General features: G+C 35.4%; 1 long non-coding RNA gene across 1 annotated transcript; it reads right to left on the bottom strand.

The window, feature by feature from the left end:
* Positions 1–749: 749 nt before the first annotated feature.
* On the bottom strand, positions 750–4,214 carry LOC107907014 (uncharacterized). Its single transcript, XR_005900176.1, has 7 exons — positions 4,113–4,214; positions 1,967–1,999; positions 1,401–1,472; positions 1,218–1,289; positions 1,035–1,106; positions 884–952; positions 750–792 (listed from the first exon to the last, which is right to left on the bottom strand). It is a non-coding gene; the product is annotated as an uncharacterized lncRNA (long non-coding RNA).
* Positions 4,215–25,138: the final 20,924 nt, after the last annotated feature.

Here is a 25,138-nt window from a genome sequence, read left to right on the forward strand (position 1 = left end):
AAAAAATCAAACATGATTAATATAAAAAAATAGTAATTTGAATATAATAATATAAAAAAAGAATCGTAAATAAAAAAATCAAACATTATTAATATAAAAAATAGTAATTTGAATATAATAATATAAAAAGAGAATCGTAAATAAAAAAATCAAACATTATTAATATAAAAAATAGTAATTTGAATATAATAATATAAAAAAAGAATCGTAAATATTAAAATCAAACATTATTAATATAAAAAATAGTAATTTGAATATAATAATATAAAAAAAGAATCGTAGTTTAATTTTTATAAGTAAATTAGAAATAAATATTCAATAGTAAATGAGCTCGATAGAACTATTTTCAAGTCTTTTTGAATTTTTTAAGATTCATCATACGTGGCGTTGTTACACCTAGGGAGGATCCATTATATCTTGCAGCTCGATATAAGGCAACCTGTCAGGTTTCCAGCCTATATACTTTGAATCTTTAAAATATTTAAAATAAGGTTGGAGAGAAGGTCAGCCATTGTTGTAATTTTAATGGACAAGCAAGCTACATGGTAATAAAATTAATTCGTACTTATTCAAACTTAAGCTGAATCAAATAATAAATAAGTTGAACCAAATATTTAAAATTAATTTGGTAACAAAATAGTTCTGCTCCAAACAGAACCAACAATTAAATCTTTACAAAATCGCAACCCCAAAATATTAATTTTTCCAAAATCATCATTATAAAACTATTATTGATTAGAATTTTGAAATAAAACGTACCTGGTCTACTCCACTCTCACCAGCAAACAGAGGCTGGAGTCAAAAAAGTAATATTTGTTAAGTGATTTAAAGTGAAAATGCATAGAAATAAGGAAAAAAATTTAGCAACGAAACCTATACGTACCTAGAACAAATGTCAATGGCTGTGGTGTATTTTGTTGCACCAAATATTAATTCAGGTGCTCGATAGTACCTAGAACAGATGTAAGATTATAAGAGTAGCACCAAATATATTTCAGTTTAAGCAAATATAAAAACTTTATCTATATCAGTACCAAATATTAATTCGAAGATTAAATGGCAGCTTCAGTTGAACCAATAGTTGCAGGAGGAGCAGGAATCAGTAACTAAAATACATACAACATTAATTCACTAATACAGACACATGTAAGATTATAAGAGTAGCACCAAATATATTTCAGTTCAAGCAAATATAAAAACTTTATCCATATCAATACCAAATATTAATTCGAAGATTAAATGGCAGCTTCAGTTGAACCAATAGTTGCAGGAGGAGCAGGAATCAGTAACTGAAATACATACAACATTAATTCACTAATACAGACACATGTAAGATTATAAGAGTAGCATCAAATATATTTCAGTTTAAGCAAATATGAAAACTTTATCTATATCAGTACCAAATATTAATTCGAAGATTAAATGGTAGCTTCAGTTGAACCAATAGTTGCAGGAGGAGCAGGAAGCAGTAACTGAAACATATACAACATTAATTCACTAATATAGACACATGGAACTATATCCTAAAAGTCAAAACACAAGGAATTAAAGTATATGTACCATATTTAGTATACAATATAATTTTACTTCATATATATTACTTCATATAGCTATTATAGTAATAATTAATTTTCTTAACAATCGTCATAGTACAACAATAGGGAAGAAAAAATTAGGTGTTGGTTAAAAGCAGTCAAAAAAATATTTTTGTACAAAATTAATTCAAATACTAAGTAAATCTTGACAGAATAACCCAAACAAGAAGGAATTATATAACCAACCTGCAGTGTACAAGAAGTAACAGATAGGCATTTGGTACTTGATAAGGATGCTAACAAACTGATACAAAAATTATCAATCTGAATGGCTGATCATTTTTTCAATTGCTCCCTGGAATGCATTGATTTATCAAATTAGATTCAATACACAGAACATAAATGTAAAATTAATTAATAATAAAACTTACTTGCGCCTCAGAAACAGATACAGAAGAATGACCCTGAAAAAGTTTAAAAATTAAATGTCAACAAAATCCAACTGATTTGTACCAAAATAGATCATCTTCAAACTACAACCATCTAAATTGAAAATTGATATAAGGCATAATGTGAGTAATCCTTAGTAAAACTTCATGTCAGTTTTGCGATATAATTCAGTCAAAATAAACTTCTCAGCCCAAAAATATGCAGTAGTTGTTACAAATGTTTTTACATTACATATATTTATAATCCAGTCAAAATAAACTTCATGTCAGTTTTCCTAGATATACAAAAAGGGATAGAAATGACATCCATATTTAGACATAAGTAAAAGTTTACAAGCTGCAGTGTTTGCAAAAGCTAATCATGAAAATATTGGTCAACAGATTGTTGCAGCACATCAAAATCTTGTTGTAAAAGATTGTTGATATTAGCAAGAAGTAAACTTTGGCCTCTAGCCTTAACAAGTAATGTAATAAGAGAAGTTTCCAACCTAAGTTAAGTGTTAAAAAATATATATATATATATAATAGGAAAAAGAAAATGGGGGAAGCAAATGTTTTAGTCGTTCACATCTGAGCCTAAGAATCAAAAGAAGTTTATAAGAAGAAACTCATTGACAGACATTACAGACAATAGGCTAAAAACAAACAGATCTGATAATATGGGTCAAACCATCTAGCCAATGGAACTGATTGGCCAAGAAATTTTCATTAGACGTTTCTAACTTTATGAACTTTGAACAATGGATGAGGACCAGCATTTGCAACCCCATGACACCATGATATTTTACCATTAAAATGGGGTTTAAAATTTTAATCAATATCTTGTTAAGTGCATTGATTCAATTATGTTAACCATTGTATCAAATATCTACTACATGAATGAACTAATCCACCCAGTACTAACAAGAAAAATGAAAATAGATTTAATTATTTTAAATATATTTTCATCAAACATTGATAATCACATATATTTATATGTTTAAATATTTTGAATTTGGTATTTTTATTTCAATTCAGGGTTGATTTTGAGGTAACTTGGGTAATTTTTTAAAGTATGTTATGTTAATGTTAAAAGTAACTTTTTGTTATTAAACTGTGTACAAACTTTGAATCTATTCATATATATATCTCACATTCCTAATCATTACATAGTAAAAAAGAAAAATGAAATTCTATTCCCAATAAACACATTTACTTAATTTTATTGAAATAAATAAAATAATTAAATCTATTTTTACACGAGTATACAAAAAGTAAAATATATATACATATGATTTCCAGTAAATTTAATTTGATGTTAGAGTTGCTTTGTAGCTTCTTTAAGTATCCCTTTAGATCTTATACTAATAGAAAGTTGAATCAGAACTTTTTTCCACATCTGCCCAGTTATGCTTATGTTAATATGTGAAATTCAGATGATACTAATGTCTTACAAGTTGTATCCCATGATGCATGATGCTATTTATATCATAAAACACATGGTGTCACTTCATCCAAATAGCTGCTTCTTAAACTAGGTTTGCATGCAGTTAGTGAATAAACAGCAAATTATTGAGGGAAGAAGAATAGTATCTCTTTAAATGCCATAGCATAAAGAATGGGCACATCAAGAAACAATACCATGAAACCAACATTTGAAGAATCATGTTTAAATCTAAGCCTCACTGACACACAAGTATACCGTACTAGATTTAACCAAATTTTTTAAAATCACAACAATACCAATACAAATATGTCTTAATAATCACAAAGTTTAGAATCAAATTTTTACAGTGCAGCACAAACAAACTAAAAACTGGAATAATCTAAATTACAACTGAGTAATTGAACTAAAACTTGCAACTCATAGTGGGATTCAGATACCCTATATACTGAATTTTGAATCTAGATACTTAAAACTCAAACCTCCTCTCTTACCAACTATGCTAAGACTTTCATTAATGGAGATTTAACAACTGACATCAAAATTTATATAAAACAATTAATTAATATTACACAACTAAAACATGACTACCTAGACGATGAGTAGATCAAGGGGGCAAAAACAAAAGAAAGCATCTCAAAACTAGAAGCACCATTGACATAGTTAATTAAACAAGCATTTAGCAAGTTAGAAACATTCAAGTACCATCAGGCCGCATTAATCTTTTCCTTAACAGTGGGTTGTGGTCCTGTTCAAAACAATAATAAAATATCAGAAATATACAAGCTTGATAAGGTTTTGCCTATGTTAGCAAAATAAAATAAGGAGAGAAAGGAAGATTGAAACAAGAAAAGCAGAAAGACCCAGAAAGCAGGAAGACGTTAAAACATACCTTGTAAAATTTGGGTGTCATTGGGAATCCATGGAAAAAGCTAAATCTAAGAAGATGCCCCCACTCATCTATAGAGACAGTTGATTTGTTTCCTTCTAAAACCGAGAAGATGCACCGGATATTGGGAAACTAGGGTAAAAATTTTGGGGGAGAAGAAGTTGGGGGAAATTTGGGGGAGAAGAAGTTGGGGGAAATTGGAGAAATTGACTTTGGCAAAGAGTAAAGCAATTTCGGGCCACACAGAAACAACGCCGTTTTAGTTAAAAAATTTAGATTTTGTGGCGTTTTCATAAAACGCCACTAATAAAAATAACAACAAAGTATAAAACGACAGCATTTTGCTTCCATGGATAATTGTGGCGTTTTTCAATAAAACGCCGGTAAACTTTAATATCATTTAGCCTTTATATTTTTATAATATTATTAATTAATCAAAATACTTAATATTATTAACACTAATTAATCAAAACTCTATACCTTAAACCATTAAACTATATCCCTATAACCTTAATCCCTAAAGTATATCCCTTAAACCCTAAAATATATCCCTAACCATAAACCACAAAATAATAACCCCTAAGCCTTAACCACAAAATGTATAGATTAATCATAACCTTAAACTATATCTCTTGATCCTTAAACCACAAAATAATAACACTAATTAATCAATACTCTGAACCTTAAACCATTAAATGATATCCCCTACTAAAGTACCGGCCTAAACTATATCCCCTAAACCTTAAACCACAAAATAAAAACCCCTAAGTATTAACCCCTAACCCCTAACCCCTAACCCTTAAATCATAAACCCCAACCCTTAAACCATAATACATAAGCCTTAAAATAGTAACTCATAAACTTTAAACCCTTAATCATATAACCTAAATCGTAAACCCTAAACTTTTTAGCGGCGTTTACCAAAAGCGCCGCTAATGCTCTTATTTTTAGCGGCGTTTTACCAAAAGCGCCCCTAATGCTCCGATTTTTAGGGCGCTTTACCAAAAGCGCCGCTAATGCTCCGATTTTTAGCGGCGTTTTACCAAAAGTGCCGTTATTGCTTCAATTTTTAGCGGCGTTTTACAAAAAGCGCCGCTAATGCTCTTATTTTTAGCGGCGTTTTACCAAAAGCGCCGCTAATGCTTCGATTTTTAGCGGGGTTTTACCAAAAGCGCCGCTAATGCTCTTATTTTTAGCGGCATTTTACCAAAAGCGCCGCTATTGCTCTGTTTTTAGCGGCGTTTTTGGTAAAACGCCTATTGCTCTATGTTTTACAATTTTTTTTGGCGTTTTTTGAGAAAACGCCGCTAAAAACGCCGCTAAAGACCTGTTTTCCTGTAGTGGACACGCCAAATTCGACCATAACGTCTAGGTCAAGTTTGGGTTGTTACAATGCCACTGTCCCAGACAAGGTCTTGCACGAAATCAAATACGATGCCAACGTCCCAGACATGGTCTTACACGTAAATCATAAGTCGATTCCAATGTCCTAGACGTGGTCTTAGACGATAACACATATTGGATCCTATGTCATGACATATGTATCCTAATTATTCCTAAGGTTCGTACGGAGCTTTATGGATGTCGACATTTTGTCAAAACTTTGTCGGATGTCTTATTTTTCTCAACTCATATATTCATTCATCATTGTTCAATAACATATAATTGATAATAATTCAATTCAAAACATATCATTTGTATATGGACTTACTTGGTACGGATTTGTATAGACGGAATTGGCTACCTGACAACTTTCAACTTTCCCCAATCTACTTCCGTTTTCTTTAGTTCTTAATCTATATAAATTCAACTTTAACTCTTTTATTCACCAATCATTCAAGTCAATTCACAAAAACATATTTAGGGCATTTTACAAATTAGCCCTCACATTTTCACATTTTGACAATTTAATCCCTAATCACAAAAATGCAAAATACACAAAATTTGCATATACCCATGTTAGGCCAACTTCTCATAGTGTTCATATAAGCCCGTATGTTTCATTTATTTCACATTTTAGTCCCTCAATTTACAAATTTCACTAAAAATTCAAATACAAAATATATTAATCCAACACATATCTTTTATTTTCCAACAACTAACATCACAAAGCTCACAATTTCATCATTGGAATATTTCAAAATCATCAACAAAATAAGAAATTGAGACTTGGGCTTGATAGAACACTAAGCAACAATCAAAAAAACGTAGAAATTATCAAAAATAGATCAAAATCATACCTTAATCAAAGATTAGAAGTGTTGAACCCTAAACAACTCTTTTTCTTTTCTTTTCTTTGATATAATCGGCCATATGATGGATAATGAACCAAATTTTAAGCTTTTGTTTTATTTTAATTATCATATTAACTAAATACCAATTTTACCCTTTGTTATAAAACCATTTAATCAATAAACATAAGGCCATTTATGTCCATCCATTAAGCTAATGGTTAAATAACAATATAAGGACCCCATATTTAATAAAACATAGTAAATTAGCACTTTAACAAATAGAAGGCCACTTTTACATTTTACGAGATTAGGTCCTTTTATCAAATCAAGCACACAAATGATTAAATTTTCATACAAAACTTTCACACATGTCAATTCACATGTTATAATCATAGAAAATAATATTAAATATTTTTTTACTCTGATTTGTGGTCCTGAAACCACTATTCCGACTAGGGTGTAAACCAGACTATATTACCATAGAGATGGTCAGAGCTGGTGTGTAGGATATTGATTTTTGTTATTGTATGCATAATGTACCTGAGATGGGCTAAGGCCCTAATTTATATCTAAGACTGTATCTGAATGGGCTAAAGTCTAAATTGTATCTAAATCTATAATGGGCTTAGGCCTAGTCTGCATTTGACTGATATCTGTTGTTTGACTGTATGTATGTCTTCTGTGGGGATTACACACTGAGTTTATGTAAACTTACCCCTTCCTATTTTATCTGTGCAGGAAATCCTCAGACTTAGACAGATCAGTGCGGCGGAGGGCTCAATGGTGACCAGATGATTATTTAACTATTTAAATTTCATTTATGGTTTTTCATTTCCTATTGGTTTTTTGAGGTATTTTTGATGTAATTTGGGACTTTTGGACTGTTTGCCTTAATTTTGGATTTTAACCGTTTTTATAGACTTTTAAACTGCAAAACTCAATGAAAACCCAGTTTAATTAAAAACAACGATTTTTTCTTAAATGTGAGTGATTTTCTTAAAATATCACGGTTTTAAAAGCTTCCTCTATAGAATATATTTTTAAAGCGAATCAACTTAACGAGGCAATAGTTTTGAAATTTACGAAAGATAAATAAGAGCTAATAAATAGAAAAGATTTTAACTTGATGATTTCAAATTCCATTTCATGTGACATCGCCATATTCAGCCATAACGTCTAGGTCGGGTTTGGGGTGTTACATTTAGTGGTATCAAAGCCAAGTTGAAAAACTAGGATGTGGATTTTGGGTTTTTAAAACTTGGTTTTTAAGAGTCGATTTCCAAATGATTGAAATAATTTGATTGAGAATGTGGTACATCGAGTCTCTAACACTGATCATGAAAGTATTTTGATAAACTGTTATTGTATTATAGATAGTCTATTCTGAAAACACTCTGGTTAGTGTATACTGAAACTTTAGTGAAACTAAAACTGATAGAGACTGTACTTGCAAAAAAAAACTCTCAATTTATGATACTGCTTTACATAAAACATCTGTTAATAAATACGAAAACTGTAACTGATTCATAAAATTCATAATAGAGATAAATCTAAATAGACATGAGCACACAAGGTATCCGTGGACGTGGTACTAGAGGCCGAGGTAGAGGCCGTAGAGGGTCCGAGATGAATCCTCTTCTCTTGGCAACATGCTGAACTTGGATACGAGTAAGACATCGGTTTTACCTGCTACTGAGACTGGGTCTCAAGATTGCATGGCCGGGGACGACGCATTGTCCCAAGATATGTTAAGGATGCTGGAGAGGGTTGCCCGGCCTAGTACTGGATCTGGGGGCCAAGGGTCGGTTACGGAATGACTTCAGTCCAATAGAGCTAAACTTTTTAGGGGTGTCACTAGAGTAGCCCCTAATGTGGCTTAGTACTGGATAGAGGCTACTAAAAGAATAATAGATGATTTGGACTGTACCCTTGAGCAGAAATTGAAGGGTGTAGTCTCGTTGCTACACGATGAGGCCTATCAGTGTTGGTTGACTGTTGAGGAGGGCACTCAATTGGATCATCTATCTTGGGAGTTCTTTAAGTCTGCTTTCCAAGAGAAGTATATGGGAGCCAATTATATCGATGCTCGTAGGTGTGAGTTTCTAAACCTCACTCAGGGAGACCAATCACTGGCCGAGTATGAGGCCAAATTTCTAAGACTAAGCCGCTATGCGTGAGGTATGGTGGCATTTGTATATGAGAGATGTGTCTATTTTAAGGATGACCTTAGGGATAATCTGAGGGTGCTGATAGCTTTGCAGAGGGAGCGAGAGTTCCTTATTCTGGTAGAGAAGGCGAAGATCATCGAAGAGGTTAAGCGCGCTTAGCTCCAAAATAGAGATCATAAGAAAGGCAAGAACAAGAGGGATTCAGAGCCCTCGAGTTCAGTACAGAGGCCTAAGAAAAAGGCCAAGACTGATGGGCTAATTAAAGCTGGGCCCCCTGCTGCTCCTACTAGATTGCAGCTGTGTGGAGATTATTGTAGACGCCATCAGGGCGAGTGTTAGGGGAGGACTGGGTGTGTTTGAGGTGTAGGTCATTAGAGCACCGCATTCAGAAGTGTCCGCTGAGGGCCGATTAGGTGCAAGCTCCGGGTTTTGGTATTGTACAGCTGCAGAGGGTAGTTCAACAGCCACCTAGGGGTCGTGGTCATGCTAGGGGTGGTAACAGTATGGGCTATGGACAGAGGGAACCTAGCAAAGGTGCTGGACAGACTGAGGTGAGGCAACCTGCTCTTGTTTATACTGTTTATCCCCGAGAGGACAGAGATGCTCCAGACGTCATTACTGGTACGTTCTTAATTTATGATGTACCTTACTTTACTTTGATAGACATAGGTTCCATACATTCCTATGTAGCTAGCACTATGTCTGGAAACTTGGGGATTTTGGTTGAGAGTACTTCTAATGAGGTGACTGTAATGAGTCTATTGGGGCAATCGGTTCAGGTTAGTAAACTGTATAGAGATGTTCTGCTAGAGGTTCAAGGGTTAGTATTTCTGGCTAATCTGATGGATCTATCATTTGGGGAGTTCGACTTGGTTCTGGGTATGGACTGATTGGTCAAGCACCATGTCAGTCTCGACTGTGCGACTAAGAGGGTCGTCTCGAGAACTGAGGAGGATATTGAGGTAGTTATGATTAGAAAACGTCAAAGTTAATTGGTTAATGTGATCTCTGCACTGGTGGCTAAGAAACTGGTTCATAAAGGATGTGAGGCTTTCTTGGCCTATATTAGTGTTTCCGTTTCTGGGGACTCTACTGTAAAGGACATCAGAACTGTAAGGGATTTTTCAGACGTCTTTCCTCAGCAGCTACCAGGTTTACCTCCGAATCAAGAAGTGGAATTTAGGATTGAGCTTCTTCCTGGTATAGCTCCAGTGTCTATCGCCCCCTACTGTTTGGCACTGAAGGAGTTTACAAAGCTAATGCTCAACTGTGGGAACTTTTGGACTGTGGTTTCATCCATCCTAGTATGTCTCCATAGGGAGCACCGGTTCTATTTGTTAAGAAGAAGGATGGGACCATGAGGATGTGTATAGAATATCGATAGTTGAACAAGCTAACCATTAAGAACAAGTATCCACTTTCGAGGATCGATGACTTATTGGATTAGTTCCGAGGGGCTTTTGTGTTTTCTAAGATTGATCTCCATTCACGGTATCACCAGTTGAGGGTTAAAGAAGTGGATATATATAAGACTGCATTTAGGACTCGATAAAGGCAATACGAGTTCCTAGTTATGTCGTTTGGGTTGACGAATGCACCGACTAGATTTATGGATTTGATGAACCGAATGTTTCAACCCTATTTGGATCAGTTCGTTGTAGTTTTCATTGATGACATCTTGGTATACTCTAAGGCTGAAGATGACCATGATGAGTATTTTAGAGTTGTGCTTCAGATTCTGCGTAAGAAGTAGATCTACGCTAAATTTAGTAAGTGTGAGTTCTGGCTTTTTGAAGTCACTTTCTTGGGGCACGTAGTGGGGGTTCGAGTCAATCCTTGAAAGATTGAGGCTGTACTGGATTGGAAACAACCAAAGAATGTGTCAAAAATTCATAGTTTTCTAGGTTTAACAGGTTATTATCGGTGATTTTTGGAAGGTTTCTCACTGATTGCATCACCCTTAACTAAGCTGCTATGTAATGGTGTTCTGTTTGTTTGGACTGATGTGCAATAGGAGAGCTTCGAGAAGCTGAAGACTGTTCTGACTAAGGCTCCTGTTCTGATACAGCTTGAACTGGGAAAGGAGTTTGTGGTTTACAGTGATACGTCGCATGTGGGTTTGGGTTGTGTTCTGATGCAGGATGGTAAGGTTGTGGCATATGCGTCTCGTCAGTTCAAGACACATGAAGCAAACTATCCGACGCACGATTTGGAATTGGCCATCGTAGCCTTTGCTTTGAAAATCTAGAGACACTATCTATACGGTGAGAGGTGTATTTTCTACACTTATCATAAAAGCCTTAAGTACCTTCTGACTCAGAAGGGGTTGAATCTTAGGCAGCGTAGATGGATTTATCTGCTTAAGGACTATGACTGTACTATTGAGTACCATCCTGGCAAGGCTAATGTGGTGGCCGATGCGTTGAGCCGTAGGGTCATGACTGATCTAAGAGGAATGTTCACTTGACTTAGTTTGTTCGACTACGAAAGTTTAGTGGCTAAGCTACAGGTTAAACCGACTCAGATTGGACAGATTCAGGATGCGTAGTTAGAAGATGAATCATTTGGTCTTCGGTTTCGTCAGGTTGAGAGTTGAAGCACTACGGGCTTTGGGCTAAATAATGATGAGGTACTCTGTTTTCGTGGTCAGATTTGTATACCAAATGATACTAATCTAAGGCAGTTTATTCTGAGAGAGGCGCATAGTAGCCCTTATGCTATGCATCCCGATGGTAATAAGATGTATTGAAATCTTCTAGAACTGTACTGGTGGTCGGGGTTGAAATAGAAGCTTTCTGATTTTGTGGCACAATGTCTAACATGCCAGTAGGTTAAGGTTGAGCATCAGTTACCTTCAGGTTTGCTGTAGCTGGTTAAGATTCCACTATGGAAGTGGGAGCGAGTAACAATGCACTCGTTAGTGGGTTCCCCTTGACACCCACAAAGAAGGATTCTATTTGGGTCATCATGGATCAAATGACCAAGTCTGCGCACTTCATTCTGGTTAGGACCGACTATTCTCTTCAAAAGTTGGCGAAGCTCTACATTTCTAAGATAGTGAGACTACATGGGGTACCAGTTTCAATCATTTTGGATAGGGATCCTTGCATCACGTCTCAGTTATGGAAAGAGTTGCATCCTCAATACAAGGCTGGACTTCAGTACTGCGTTCCATCCTCAGATTGATGGTCAATTTGATAGAGTGATTCAGATACTGGAGGATATTTTGAGAAGTTGTGCGATTGATTTTCAAAGTAGTTGGGAGGATTACTTGCCGTTAGCCGAGTTCGCCTACAATAATAATTTCTAGTCGAGTATTTAGATGGCACCTTACGAAGCTCTATACGGTTGTAAGTGTCGTACTCCTCTAAGTTGGACTGAGTTGGATGAACGACAGGTTCTAGGTCCTGAATTGGTTTTTGAGACTGAGGATAAGGTTCAACTAATTCGGGATCGTCTAAAGGCTACCTCTGATAGACAAAAGTCTTATGCTAATTTGAAGAGACATGAGATTGAGTATTCTGTAGGGGACTTTGTGTTTCTTAATGTCTCACCATAGAAGAAGGTTTTGCGGTTTGATCGCAAGGGCAAGTTGAGCCTTAGGTTTATTGGGCCTTACTGAATTCTGAATTAAGTGGGACTGGTCGTTTATCAGTTAAAGTTAGCTTCAGAGCTAGACGGTATTCATGAAGTATTCCACGTCTTGATGTTGAGGCGTTACCGCTCTGATCCTACTTATATTGTCCTTGTTAAGGAGATTGAGGTTAGGCCAGATTTGACCTTTGAGAAGAAGCCAGTTCAGATTTTGGATCGTGATGTAAAGGTTCTCTGGGAAGAGTCTATTCCTTTAGTGAAGGTGCTGTTGCAGAACCATAGCATTGAGGAGGCCACATGGGAGCCTGAGGATGCGATGCATCAGTAGTATCCTCATCTGTTCTGATCAGGAAAATTTCGAGGTCGAAATTTTCTTTTAGGGGGTAAGTTGTAACGCTAAAAAATTCTTATTTTTTTTTTCTCTTAAAATGTGACAACTGTGTATCTGCTTCAGTGGTTAAGTGTTCTAGGTGTGTGTGTGAGGTCCCAATTTCAAGCCCTATCTTTGGCAAATTTTGGTATTTTTCTGACTTAAGCCTGATGCCTGTTCAGCGGGCTTTATAACAACCCGTTTTTTGCTAAATCAGAATAGTAGTTTTAGGACCACGAATCCAAGGCTGAAAGATTATTTTAATATTATTTTTGGTGGTTACAGTATGTGATTATGTGTGAAAGTTTCGTGTGTAAATTTTATCGTTTAATAGCTCAATTTGAAAAAAAGACTTAATCGCATAAAATGCAAAAGTAGCATGCTATAAGTTAAAAGTGCTAAATTGTTATGGCTTATTAAATGGGAGGTCCTTATGTTGTAATTAGACCAAGGACAGTGGTGATGGACATAAATGGCCTTGTATTATGTGTTTTGTAATGGTTTTAACTAATGTTAAATAACTAATTTGGTAATTTAAGTTAATTAAACTAAAACAAATTGAATTATCATCATCATTTTATCCTCCCATAACCGAATATACAAAGAAAATAAAGCTTTGGAGAACATTTAGGTTTCGACACTTATCTTGCTTGATTAAGGTATGTTTTCAGCTCAGTTTTTAATGATTTCTATGTTTTTGTGATCGTTGCCTCGTGTTCTAGCTAGCCCATGCTTCAAAATTTGAAAGTGTTGATGATTTTGTAAAATGCCATTGATAAATGCTTGAGTTTTGTGATAGATGATGATGAAAAATGAATAATTGTTGATAGTTTTACATGTTTTGTAAAGTGATTTTAAATAAAAATATCAATTAGGGATTAAATTGAGAAAAGTGTAAATTGAGGGGTTAAAGTGTGAAATAAACAAAAAAATATGGGCTGCTAAGGACCTATAGAGAATTTGGCCAAGCATGGGTTTTGTTAAATTTTGTGTAATTTGCGATTTTGTGAAATAAGGACTAAATTGTAAGAAATGTGAAAGTTTAGGGCTAAAGTGTAAAAATGCCTAAATATGTGTTTGTGGATGAAATTGAATGTATTGATGAATAAAAGGGTTAATTTTGAATGTATATAGATCAAGAATGAAAGAAATTAGATTTAGATCAGGGGAAAACGAAAGTTATCGAATAGTTGACCCCGTCCATTTATTTCGACTACAAGGTAAGTTCATATGCAAATTCATGCTTTTAAATTGAATTAGATATGTGTTATTTGTCATTGAATTACAATAAGTATAAACGAGCAACTACGAACAAGAATTGACAGAGTTACGATATCTAAAAGTCCCGTACAAACCTTAGGAATAGTATAGGATATGAATGTCATGACATTAGGTTATCGAGATGTGATTACATGTGAGACCATGTCTGGGACATTGGCATTGTATTGAGATTACGTGTAAGACCATGTCTGAGACATTGGCATTGTTAATTGATTACGTGTACAACTCTGTCTGGGATAGTGGCATCAATATGTGATAACATGTAAGACCATATCTGGGATATGGCATTGTATGAGCTTATATGATTTCCGAGTATCCTTAACGATTCCAAATGGTTCAACGAGCAATGACAATTCAAGAAAGAATGTGTTAATGAGTTAAATGACTCAGGTACGTATAAAGTTTATACGAGTATTGAAAAATGAAGTAATTGATTAATTACATGAGAAAATGAATATGTATTCAAAGAGAAAGGTTTGAGTATATATTTATGTTTACTTGTACTTGGCCTAGTAATGGAAATGTGGTGATTTATATGATAGCTTTATTTGTATATGGCTTACTAAGCTTTTAAAGCTTATTTTGTGTGTTCTTTCCATGTTTTATAGATTATCGAAGCTAGCTTGGACTTAAGGATCATCAGGAATACGTCATCGCACTATTGATCATCTCGTTGGTATTTTTGGAAGTTTTGTATATGTTGGTCTATGGCATGTATAGGCTAGTGTCATCTTGATATGTTTTGAGTTATGATTTTGGCCATGTGATTTGGCTTGTAAATTTGGTATATGGCTATTTAAGTTGGCTTGAATTATATTCTTGATAATGGTATATGTGATGTATATAATGTTCTAAGTGTTGGCTTGTTTTGGTATGTGTGCCATTTATTTGGTTAGTTGGTAATTGATGTACTAATACTTGGAAATTGGCATATTGTGGTTTGATTTGAAATTTTAACATGGTAAGTTATGTGACTTGAAATAGAGGATATGTTAATGAGTTGATACATTTAGAAGTTAGATAAGTTGTGAAGATTTTGGCATAATGATTTAGCATGTTTTGAATGTGAAATTGAGTAATTGAAATGGTTTGTAATAGATGGTATGATATGTGTGTGAATTGGCATGTTTTGGCTGCCTATATATGTTTAGAAATGATGCAATTTGATGTGGTTTAGGTATGCTTGAGGAGGGTGAGAAATGTGACTTAAACCAAGTCTATTTTCACTCCACATGGTTGAGCACACGGGTGTGTGGCTCGACCATGTGTGACACATGGCCATGTCCCCTAGGGTACCCTTCGATTTAAAGTCAGTATACCCTACAGTTTTAACACGGCCTAGACACAGGCGTGTCTACTGGCCGTGTGTAGCACACGGGCTGGCACATGGGCGTGTGGTCAGCCGTGTGACCCAAGTCAGTAGCCCCCTTAGATTTCACACAACCTGGCACACAGGCGTGTCCTCAACCATGTGGTACAAGTTAGTATGTATGCCCTGTTTTCACACGGCCTGCACCACGGGCGTGTCTGGTGACACGACCTATTCACACGGGCATGTGACATATGATTTCATGAAATTTTTCTAAATGTTTGGAAATTTTTATATGTGATTGTTTTAGTCCCAAACCACTCTTAAGCATGTTTTAAGGTCTCGTAGAACCTTATAAGGGACAGTGTGAATGTTGGTGAAAAATAATGAATGCATTAATATATTTGAATGATGTGCATTATTCGGTAATGCCTCGTACCCTATTTTGGCAACGAATACGGGTTAGGGGTGTTACAAGCTTAAAATAAATTAATTGTAGAAACATATCAAAATGGGCCTACTAGTTTGGTGGTTAGGAGGAGTGTTGGTTTGTTGGAGGTTCTCGGTTCGAATCCTTGTGCGAGTAAGGGAGTTTATTTTTGTTCAACTCTGCGTAGGAGTTCCAGTGGTAGTATGATTTTGAGTAGTGGGTGGTTGAGGATGAGTGATTATAGGGGATTAATCAAAAGTAGTTTTTATATTTTGTTTCAAAAGAAAAAAAAATCTTGTTTTTCTCTCCTACTAAAATTCTACTAAGAATTTTTGAAGTTCTTTCTTTCCCTCTATCGTTTTTCTTCTTTTTCTTTTTCAAACACAGTATTTTTTTCTCTTTTTGTTAATCGTTTTGGCAAAAATCATGTGTTCTTATTGCAAGAGTTTGGATTGTACTTCTCGTTGGTAACTGGTAGTAAGCTCTGCTGAGGAGGAAGCCTCTGTGTACTCCTTTAAGCCTTGTCAAATCCTCTGTTAATTTTGTGCTTGTGTTTTAACAGCAGCAAATCCAGTGAATAGAGGTTTCTTTCGTGTGGAATCGTGATCGAATCGTCGAGCTAATTGAGTAAGTGTTGGATTTCGGTGTTGGTTTTGTAGTTTCCTTTAGTCGCTAATTAAGTCTGACTCTAAGCATTGGGTAATCGATTTTTAGGTTTTGGAAGGCTCGAGAGTGTTTTCACTACAATATAGTACCAGATGTATACCTGTAACGTAGAAAAATGAGATTTGGTGAAAGCCGAAAAAGCCCACTGTCAACACTACACGGGTGTGTGGTCGCCCGTGTGGTAGGCCGTGTGCGACAACACGACCGTGTGATTGACGAAGGCCAGGCCGTGCACAAGACACAGTCGTGTGATGGCCAGGGTGTGGCCGTGTGGGCCATACGGGCGTATGGGCCCACATGGGCGTGTGGGATTTGGGCTAGTCCGTGTGATCCACACAAGCTAAAACCAACCTAGGTGTGTGAACCCACACAGGCAAACCACTTGGGCTTGTGGGCCCATTTAGCTAAAATATTTCCTAGGGTTGCCCGGGTCGCCCAAGTCGACTATGAACCTACTGTAAGGTTGGTAAGCATTACTTAAACCCTAAATTGTGTAATCTGAGCATACAATGTATGTATTGAGCATGTTAAATTTTTGCATGTTTATTGATCTGTATGTATGACTGATAACTGAATAATAGCATGTAAGCATGTATTTTTGTATATCTGCAATGAGCATGTTTAGTTGCATCTGCATTAAGGTGGTGTAACACCCCTAACCCACATCCGACACCTGAATAGGGTTACGAGGCATTACCGAACAGTTCATCTCATTCACATACGTTTATACATTCATAATCAAAATCCATTCACAATGTCCCTAATAAGGCTTTACGAGACCTTAAAACATGCTTAAGAATGGTTCGGGACTAAACTGATCACCTATACAAATTTTCGAACACTTAGAAAAATTTTACATTCATAGGTCACATGCTCATGCAAACAGGCCGTGTGCCTCGCACGACTACAGGATATGCCCGTGTCTTAGGCCATGTGAAAATAGAGCATACATACTGACTTGCACCACATGACTAGAGACACGCTTGTGTGCCTTGACCGTGGGAAAACTAGAGGGGTTCCTGACTAGGGTCACACGGTCAACCACACGCCCATGTGTCCATCCCGTGTACCCTTCGAATTGGCCATACACGTCCATATGCCAAGGCTGTGTGCCTCACTCGGTCATCAGACATGACCGTGTATCTAATCCTTGCTCGAGACTGACTTAAATTCGTAGGGCTACCCGAAGAGACACACGGCTGTGCAACAAAGCCATGTGTCGCACACGGTTGAGACATAGGCCTGTGTCTCTGCCCGTGTGGACAAAAATAGGCCATTTGAAAAGCCAATTTGCCAACCTTTTCTCATGCATACATAGCTACCAAATTGTATCATTTCAACCCATATATAAGCAACCAAAACATGTTATTCCAAACACATAACAAGCTATCTATCATCAGCCAATTCAACTACTAAGTTACATATACAAATATACCAAAACAAGCCAACATATAAGGCATTATAAGCATCACATAAACTACTTATCAAGCACATAACTTAAGCCAACTTAAATGGTTAAAGCATACCTACATCTACATCATTAACAAGCCAAAATCACATGGCTAACATCATAACCCAAGATATACCAAAATGACACTAGCCTATACATGCCATATACCATATATACAAAACTTCAAAAGTATGAACAAGTTGATTCAATAGTGTGATGATGGTTCCCGATGATTATCGATGTCTGAGCTAGCTTTGATACTCTATAAAACAAAGACAAATATCATACAGTAAGCTTCATAGCTTAGTAAGTTCGTACCAAATATACTCAAAAGTTTATATAATACAAAACATCAATTAATAAACACTTAGTATTTCTTATATCATCATTCAATTCTAATCCACCACCATTTAACATGTATATACAAATTCATCAAGCTTCATACACATAGTATTAACTATCACATAGGCATCATACATACCTGAACTTTCCCGTATTTATTTATTTCATTCTCACCTCTTTGTTCAATACATTAATTCACTCGGAAGTCTTTCAATGCTCTAAGAATTCACACACTTAGTGCGTCAGTGATTAGCCGAAGCTATAACTATCTCTTACACTTAGTGCCATCACATTAAATCAAAGCTATCTCTGTATTGCACACTTAGTGCCTCATATAGCTGAAGCTATACCAATTCACACACTAAGTGCTATTTATAGCTGAACTATTTTGAAACGCACACTAAGTGCCAAACATAGTCGATTTATCATCGTACGCAATCGTAGTCACATATATACAATTTATGCATTATTAAAGCATTAAAAACATAATTGTAACTTCATTTATCACGTACGAACTTACCTCATACTCAGAATTGACGAATCGGATCAATTATTTGATAACCTTCGATTTTCCCCGATCTAAGCCCGATTCTTTTCTTTCTCGATCTATATAAATTCAAAATTAACTTCTTTACTCCTCAATTCATTTGATTTCATCCAAAACACACAATTTGAGACATTTTACACATTAACCCTATAATTTCACATTTTCTTAATTTAGTCCCTAGTTCATAAAAACATAATTTACAACAATTTCAACTAAACCCAAGCTAGTCGAATATCTATAGGCCCAATATCAGCCCATATTTATCAACACTTCACACATTTAACCAGACATTTTACACTTTTCACAAATTAGTCCTTTTTATGTGATTTCACTAAAAATCACTTTACAAAACATGATAATCTATCAACAAATACTCATTTTTCATCATCAAACATTCAAAAACTCAAGCATTCATCAATAGCAAGTTTCAAAATCATCAACACTTTCAAAAATTGAAGCATGGGCTAGCTAGTACTCAAAGCAACGGTCACAAAAATATAAAAATCATCAAAAAACGAGCAAAATGGACATACCTATTTAATCATGCAATGGTCGAATGTTAGAAAGCTTCAACGGCTTCTTCTTCTTTTGTTATTCGGTTGACGAAAGATGAATGAAACCATATTTTTATGTTTTGGTTTTATTAATAATACATTAATACATAGTTTACATTTTTACCCTTGGTTATTAAACCATTTAATCATCAAACATTAGGCCATTTATGTCCATTAACCTTATCAAAGGTCTAATTACAACATAAGGACTTCACATTTAATAAGCCATTACAAATAGACACCTTTATCATATAGAATACAACTTTTGCATTTTACGCGATTTAGTCATTTTATCAAATTGAGCTATTAAACAATAAAATTAGCTCACCAAATTTTCACACATACATAATCACATACTATAAACACATAAAATAATATTAAAATAATTTTCTGACATTGGATTTACGGTCCCGAAATCACTGTTCCTATTTAGCTAAAACTAGGTTGTTACAACTCTCCCCCTTAGGGATTTTTGTCCCCAAAAATCATACTAGTGAATAGGTTTGGATATTGCTTTCTCATAGCATCCTCGGGTTCCCACGTAGCCCTTTCAACCCGGGTCGATGCCACAATACTTTTTGTAATGTGATTATTTTATTCCTTAGCTCTTTAATCTCACAAACTAAAATCTATATCGGTTCTTCATCATACGACATATCAGGCTGAATTTCAACCTCAGTCAGGGAAATGACATGCGAAGGATCTGATCTATATCTTATTAGCATCGATAAATGAAATACATTATGAACCCTTTTCTAACTCAGGTGGCAATAACAATCTATAAGCAATCGGCCCAATACGTTTTACGATCTTATATGGCCAGATGAATCTCAAACTTAACTTGCCTTTACGACTGAACCGAAGTATTTTCTTCTACGGAGATACTTTCAGAAACACGTTATCTCTTATCTGAAACTCAATATCTCTTCTTTTTAAATATGCATATGATTTTTTGATGATCCAAAGCTGCTTTCAGACTATCATGGATTACTTTTACTTTCTCTTCAGTCTCTTTAATCAGATCAACCCCGTGAATCTTATTATCGCTAAGTTTAGTCCAGTACAACGGTGTTCGAAACTTCCGACCCTATAAAGCTTCGTATGGTGCCATCTTAATATTCGATTGAAAACTGTTGTTATACGTGAATTCAATCAACGAAAAATACTTTCCCCACGTACCTTCAAACTCAAAAATGCAACATCTCAACATATCCTCGAGTATCTGAATAACTCGCTCGGATTGACCATCCTTCTGCAGATGAAATGCAGTACTGAAATGTAATTTTTTACCCAGTGCCTCTTGTAGTTTCTTCCAAAACCTCGATGTGAACCTCGGATCTCTATCCGAAACAATAGAAACAGGTACTCCGTGTAATCTCACAACCTTGGAGATGTACAACTCAGCAAGCTTGTCAAGTGAATTATCCGTACGCACTGGAATGAAATGTGTTGATTTTGTCAATTTTTCAACTATGGCCCAAATCACATCTTTCTTTCTCGGAGATAAAGGCAATCCCGACACAAAAGCCATAGTCACTCTATCCCATTTCCACTCAAGAATCATAATCGGTAGCAATAATCCTGAAGGCGCTTGAGGTTCAGCTTTAACTTGCTAACAAATCAAACATTTAGAAACTAACTCTGAAATGTCACGTTTCATACCATTCCACCAATATAATTGTTTCAAATCATTATACATTTTCATGCTTCAAGGATGAATAGATAAACGACTACTATGCGCTTCGTTCAAAATCATCTGAATCAACTTTGAATTTCTCGGAACACATATTCAACCTCTGATAATGCTCTAGAATAATGTATTTTTATGTATTAATCATGTGTTTATTCTGGGCTTGATCCTACTAATTTGAGTTATTTATGTCTTTTTATCGATTTGGGACTGATTTGGAGGCAAAAGAAAAATTAAGGGACAAAAGTGCGAATTTGGAGACATAATGGGCTGATATGCGATGCAGGAAAAAGATTGTGCCAAAAGTGCAAGCATGGAAGACACAAGGACTAAAAACGCAAAAAGAAGAGGTTTTATTTTATAAGACTCCATTTTATTAGGATAATTAATATTAAGATAATTATTAGGATTATTTAATTTTAGGATTTTATTTTAATTATCTTTAATTAATTGTATTTATCTTTTTAGAATTTAAGTTAAATTAGACTATCTCCTAGCACTATAAATAGGGGGTGAAGTGACTCTATTGGGTGTTCATCTTTTTCTGTAAACACTCTCCCCCTGAAAGTTTAGGCTTTTGTTTCTTCATATTTTCATTCAATAAAATTTCCCTTTCCATTTTTATATTTATTTTCTTTTCCACCATTATCATGAGCCACTAAAACCTATCTAGCCGAAAGTTGTCAATATTCCCCAAAAAGGGTTCTTCAGGCCTAGAATCCGTACTTAGCCTTCTCGCCAAGTATTCATCGTTTCTCCGCACTACGGGCTGACGCTTCCATCCATGGCCCTTAAGAAGTAAGCTTTTCAGCATATGCAAAGGTGGCCGCTTTGTATGTTTTGGAAGGATTGCATAGTCGATTCGTTAACTTACTACGTCAGAGGTTGGTGAGCCAAAGAGACAAAATGGCGTGGGATTTGCCATTAAGAAGCGTTGATCTAGCATAGATTACTGGCTAGAGTCAGGTTCCCTAAAAATCGTAAGTCTAATCTTTGGAGCTGGTGGTCGTAGGCGTTCTCTTCCACTATAACTGGCTTACATGAGTTGAGAAGGGTCATTTAAAAGCCAAGGATCGAACCCAAGGAGGAATGAGACAACTGGAAGCTGGAATCTACCAATAAGAATTTCTTTTCCTTCAACTCTCTTTATTATTTTTATTATTTTCGTAATCACAATTTTAGTCAACTTTAGATTCTGTTTTTTTACTTTTTCCAAATTAAATATTTAATTCTGTTATTTTTTTTATTTTTCTGTCACGCAGGCTTTCTTGGGCACAATTCTGCCCAGGATTTCGAGAAACAAGCATTTGTATAATCTGATCCCTGAGGATTCGACCCTACTTCTCCTTTATTATTCTTTTTCATTATTTTACAGGGAATAGGATATTTTTTATGCTCTCAACGACCGCATCAGCCTCTGAATCTTAAATAGTCATCTGAATCAACTTGTAACTCTGAATCAAGGCTTGAATCACATTGAGTTCGTTTTGCTAACATTTCATTATCAACATTCTGAGCTTCACAAATTTATTGTAAAAACAACGGTTTTGCTTTCAATTCAGCTAAAATCGAGCCATCGTCAGATATAGCTAACTGAGTATTCATTGCACGTAGAGCAAACAAAGATTTTTAGCTTAAAGCATCAGTAACAACATTCGCTTTTCCCGGATGATAGTCAATTATTAACTTGTAATCTTTTAACAATTCTATCCATCTCCGCTATCGCAAATTCAAATCTTTCTGAGTCATCAAATATTTCAAACTCTTATGATCTGAATAAACATGGTATTTCTCACCAAACAAATAATGACGCCAAATCTTCAGCACAAATACAATGGCTGCTAACTCTAAATCGTGTGTCGGGTAATTCTTTTCATGCGGCTTCAACTGTGTTGAGGCATAAGCTATGACTTTGCCTTCCTGCATCAAAACATAGCCCAAACCATTCAATCATGCATCATTATAGATTACAAATTCTTTACCATATTCTGGTTGTACTAACACTGGATCTTCAGTCAAAAGAACCTTCAGCTGATCAAAACTTTTCTGACATTTCTCAGAGCATTCAAAATTTACATCTTTCTAAAGCAATCTTTGTCAACGGAGTTGCAATCATCGAAAAGCCTTTCACAAATTGTCTATAATATCCTGCTAGTTCCAAAAAACTACGAACTTTAGAAACATTTCTCAGAGGCTTCCAATCCATAATCGTAGAAATCTTACTCGGATCAACTCGAATACCTGATGCTAACATAATATGCCCCATAAAACTAACCTTGCGCAACCAAAATTCACATTTACTGAACTTTGCATATAACTACTTATCACACAGAGTCTATAATACAATTCTCAATGCTCGGCATTCTCAGTTTCATCTCGTGAATATATCAAAATATCATCTATAAACACAACAACAAATTGATCTAGATACGATCTGAAAATTCGGTTCATTAAGTCCATAAAGACTGCAGGAGCATTTGTTAGTCCAAAAGGCATAACTAAGAATTCATAGTGTCTATACCTCATTCGAAAAGCTGTCTTTGGCACATTAGAGTCTCTAACTGTCTTTGGCACTTCAGAGTCTCTAACTCGTAACTGGTAATAGCCCGATCTCAAATCTATCTTTGAAAACACTATAGCCCCTTTTAACTGACCAAACAAATCATCTATTCTGGGCAGAGGATATTTATTCTTGATCGTCACTTTGTTAATTCGTCTGTAGTCTATACACATTCTCATCGTGCCATCTTTCTTTTTCACAAATAACACAGGAGCACCCCAAGGTGAGAAACTCGGTCTTGCAAACCCTCTATCTGTTAATTCTTGCAACTGAGCTTTTAATTCCTTTAACTTTATAGGTTCTATTTTGTACAAAGCTATCGATATCGGTGTTGTACCTGGCATTAACTCAAAGCTAAACTCAACCTCTCGGATCAGTGGTAAACCCAGTAACTCTTCGAGAAACACATCTGGATGCTTACATACAACTGGCACTGATTCTATCTTCTTTTCAGTCACTTTCGTATCAATCACATAAGAAAAATAAGTTTCGCAACCCTTTCTCACATATCTCTAAGCTAACATCAATGGAATCACTACTGGAAAACCATTCAGATCATCTGACTCAGTCCGAATAATCGCATTATTCTGACATCTCAAATCTATCATTTTTATTTTACAATTCACAATAGCATCATGCAACGTTACCCAATCCATACCTAGAATTATATCAAACTCGTCAAATGGCAACAAAATTAAATCAGCCGGAAAGTAATTATCCCGAATCATCAATGGGCAGTTCTTGCACACTTTATCAACCAACACACACTTTCGTAAGGGGTTCGATACTTTAATTACAAATTCAGTATACTCTACAGGCAAAATCTTACTGGATACTAAATGTTCACATACATAAGAATGAGTTGATACTGGATCTGTCAATGTAATAACTTTAGTATCATAAGGAGTAAAAGTACCGGTAATAACATCTGGAGATGACACTTCTTTGCTAGCACAAATAGCATAGGCTCGTACAGGTGCTCTGGCATCAGATCTCGCGGTAGTGTCTCATGTCACACCTCTACCACCACTTACATTGCCTGAATTTCTGGGCGATCTACCTGTAGTTGTAGTGTTACTCGACCTCGTGTTCTGAATATTATCTTTTTAAACTAACTGTAGACAATCTTTAATAAAGTGATCTCGTGAACCACAACTGTAACAAGTTCTATTATTACTTTTCCCTCAACAATCTCCGTAATGCCGTCTTCCACATTGTTGACACTCAGGCTTAACATCTTTTATGTTACCAACACTCGATACTGATGTGACTTGAGCATTAGGGTTGGTGTATTACTTTCCATGATCTCTATTCTGATATCCTACTGAAGCTGTCGATCGGTTAAAATAATCTCTAGATTTCTTTGATGAAGAATGATAAGATTTATTCATTGATCTCTTCCTCGAATCTCTTGCCTCTGAATCAGCTTTTCTCTTTCCTTTGCTGAGATCTTCAACTTTACAAGCCCTCTCAACAAATACTACAAACTCTTTTAATAAAAGTATCCCAACTAACAATATTATCTCTCCATTTAACCCGTCAACAAATCTTTTACACATGATTTCCTCAGTAGACACATATTCTTGGGTATATTTTCTTAACTGTACAAATTCTCTTTCGTACTTAGTGACAATCATTCGATCTTGT

This window comes from Gossypium hirsutum, chromosome A08 (genome assembly GCF_007990345.1).
Source record: "Gossypium hirsutum isolate 1008001.06 chromosome A08, Gossypium_hirsutum_v2.1, whole genome shotgun sequence".
Taxonomy (NCBI): domain Eukaryota; kingdom Viridiplantae; phylum Streptophyta; class Magnoliopsida; order Malvales; family Malvaceae; genus Gossypium; species Gossypium hirsutum.